The sequence below is a fragment of the Cyprinus carpio genome, unplaced genomic scaffold, assembly GCF_018340385.1.
Source record: "Cyprinus carpio isolate SPL01 unplaced genomic scaffold, ASM1834038v1 S000006776, whole genome shotgun sequence".
Classification (NCBI taxonomy): Eukaryota; Metazoa; Chordata; class Actinopteri; order Cypriniformes; family Cyprinidae; genus Cyprinus; species Cyprinus carpio.
Window position 1 is genome coordinate 575,364 of NW_024879365.1, and position 3,577 is coordinate 578,940.

The following is a 3,577-nucleotide window of genomic DNA, read 5'->3' on the forward strand; positions in this document are numbered from 1 at the left end:
TTTCCAAAGCCATGAAATGAATGAAAGGAAAGAGTAAAGATATAAGGTAGCAAGCACCAAATACATGTTTCAAATAAATGTTACACCATACTTCTGCTATTGTTCCTTCAATAAGCTAATTTAAAGGGTATACAGTAAATGAAATGCCCAACAAATATACAATAATAAACCTTTGTTTTATCAAAACAATTTATCCAGTTTAATAAAATAAATGAACACTAATAAAATAAAGCAACAAACTAATTTCAATATTTTTTCACCACATCATGCCAAAGTTTTAAGACTATGAGCCATTCACACTTCCCATAAAGGACTGATTATGGAATGGTTCTTTGTTTTGGAAACATGATACTTGACTCTGAACTGCTGTTAATCATTATTCTTTTGTCTATAATATTCTGACCATTGGGGGCTGTCACACACCTAGATTGCCTACTGTGATGAGTGGGGCGGGGCCGAGAGCTGTGGGAACAGAGCGAGGCCGGTGTTTTTTCTCTTTTATATTGTGTTCTGTGGGGTGTGGGGCGGGGCCGACCCACAAAGGAGATCGGAAGGATAAAAGATGAGCTACGGACGAGAGAGGACCAGGCATGGACTTTAGTTTTGTGTTTTTGGTTTCTGTTTTTTGTTTATTTTATTATTAAAGTTTCAAAGTGAAAAAAAAAAGTGAAAGTGAAAGTGACATGCAGCCAAGTATGGTGACCCATACTCGGAATTTTCGTGCTCTTCATTTAACCCATCCACAGTGCACACACACAGCCAGTGAACACACACACACCGTGAACACACACCCGGAGCAGTGGGTAGCCATTTATGCTGCGGCGCCGGGGGAGCAGTTGGGGGTTCGGTGCCTTGCTCAAGGGCACCTCAGTCATGGTATTGAAGGTGTGCGGCGCCGGGAGAGTTGTTTGGTGTTAGGTGCATTTCTTTAGGGCTCGAGACTCGAACTCGCAACCCTTGGATTGCAAGTCCAACACTCTAACCGTTAGGCCATGACTTCCTTTGAATGTCCGCCGGTTAGACTCGAACTCGCAACCCTTGGATTGCAAGTCCAATACACCTACACTTCACTCAATTCTGTCTGAAATTCTGTGCTGACCAGCTGGCCCCCATCTTCACACAGATCTTCAACAGATCACTGGAGCTGTGCGAAGTCCCCTCATGCTTCAAAAGCTCCACCATTATCACCTGACCAAAGAAACTAAAAATTACTGGAATAAATGACTACAGACCTGTGGCTCTAACATCTGTTGGCATAAAATCATTTGAAAGACTGGTTGTGGAGGACATCACTGGACCCTTACTGGACCCCCTGCAGTTTGCCTACTGTTTGTAATGTTTGTGGATGATACAGTAAAAATGGCTAGTTTCCGGTTGGCGCCGCGGATGGCAGCCATGCTTTACTAGGAACAAACTCCTGGACATTAGAAATATGCACTCCAAATAACTTTCTGCCGACATTTGAGCATTCAAATGCTTACTGGATATTTTAAGCGGAGTAGCTCCAGGTGACGCAAGCGAGGGAAGCGTGCAGGCGCTCTCAGTAAATTCTGAAAGCGCAGATTTAGGATGCCACTGCTGAGCATTCATCTGGCGAATCTCTGCTCACTAGCAAATAAATCAGATGAACTACGACTCCTCACACGGACTCTTACTTTATCGTTCTCAGTGATTTTAATAAAGCTAATCTCACCTGTGAAATGCCTAAATATAGACAGAACATCACATGCCCCAACAGAGACAGCAATATACGGGACCACTGCTATACTGTTTTAAAGGACTGATACCACTCTACCCCCTGGGAATATACGGGACCACTTGATCACTGTTTGGTTCATCTTCTACCAGCCTACAGGCAGACACTCAAATCTGCTAAGCCTACAGATGAGCAGCTCAAGAGATGGACTGCTGAAGTCTAGTGCATCTAGACTTTGTTGTTTAATAGGATGTGTTGTTTTAAGTTGTGTGTTTTAATGAAATGTTTCTTGATTGTACATCACTTTTGGTCTGCAGGTGTAGTTGTAAAGTGCTCTAAAGGGGTTTTAAAATTAAATTTGATTTTAAAGAGCTATATACAAATAAAATTGAATTTATCTCACAGCACAGCCATCAACACCCTCTCCCTCCCTCCCACTGTTGTTTCTCAGCTCTGCTTTCAACACCATCATCCCGGACACCCGGTGGCTGGCTGTCTGGTGCAGTCACAACAACCTGGAGCTGAACATACTCAAAAACTGTAGAGATGATCATGGACTTCAGGAGAAACCCCCTTGCTCTCCCCCCACTCACCATCATGAACAGCACTGTGACTGCAGTGGAGTCATTCAGGTTTCTGGGCACCACCATCTCTCAGGACCTGAAGTGGGACATTCACATTGACTCCATTGTGAAAAAGACCCAGCAGAGGTTGTACTTCCTTCGTCAGCTGAACGAGTCCACAGGCACAGATGACACAGTTCTACTCAGCTGTTTTTGAGTAGGTTCTGTACTCTTCTATAACTGTCTTGTTTGGGTCAGCCAGCAAATCAGATTTAAGAAAACTGCAACGGACTGTTAGGACAGCAGAAAGGATCATTGGTGTGCACCTGCAACTCCAGAGTGAAGAAATGGGCAGGTAACATCATCAAAGACCCCTCTCGACACAACCTGTTTGCACCTCTCCCCTCAGACAGACGCTACAGATCTCTGTGCACTAGAACATCTAGGCATAAAAACAGTTTTCCCCCATGCCATCTCCATCTTAAACAGCTAGCACAGGAATTATTACCTGTGTTCTATAATTCATTTTTTTGAATTCATTCTACATCTTTAATTATTGCCTTCTCAAGTATTATGTAAATACATATGCATATCTCGTTATCTGTACAGTACTATATTGAGTACAAAATTGCACAAATCTTTATATAAATCAATCTACTGTTACAGATTCATACACATTATTTATTGTTAAGTCTTACTATTTAAAGGTTGTTTTCTGTTCTCATGTCAGATGTGTATGTATGTATGAATGTATGTATGTGCCAGGAGCACCTTAAAAAAACAAAACAAATTCCTTGTGTGTTTACGCACACCTGGCGAATAAAGCTAATTCAGATTCTTATTCTAATGGGACTGCATTACATCCTGCAACATCTAGACAGACCAGGGGCTTAAGTGAGTATCATGTTTGTGGACTTCAGCTTGGCTTTTAACACTATCATCCCAAACCACCTCCTGCCCATACTAACTCAGCTGTCCGTGCCCACACCTGTCTGTCTGTGGATCAACAGTTTCCTGACAGACAGGCAGCAGCGAGTGAGGCTTGGATAATTCTCATCCAGCACCCGTACAATCAGCACTGGTGCCCCCCAGGGGTGTGTCCTCTAACCACTGCTTTTCTCCCTCTACACCAATGACTGCACATATAAAGACCCCTCTGTCAAGCTCCTGAAGTTTGCAAATGACACAACAGTCATCAGTCTCATTCAGGACTGTGACGAGTCTGCCTACAGACAGGAGGTTAAAGAGCTGGCTGTCTGGTGCAGTCTCAACAACCTGGAGCTCAACATGCTCAAAACTGTGGAGATGATAGTGGACT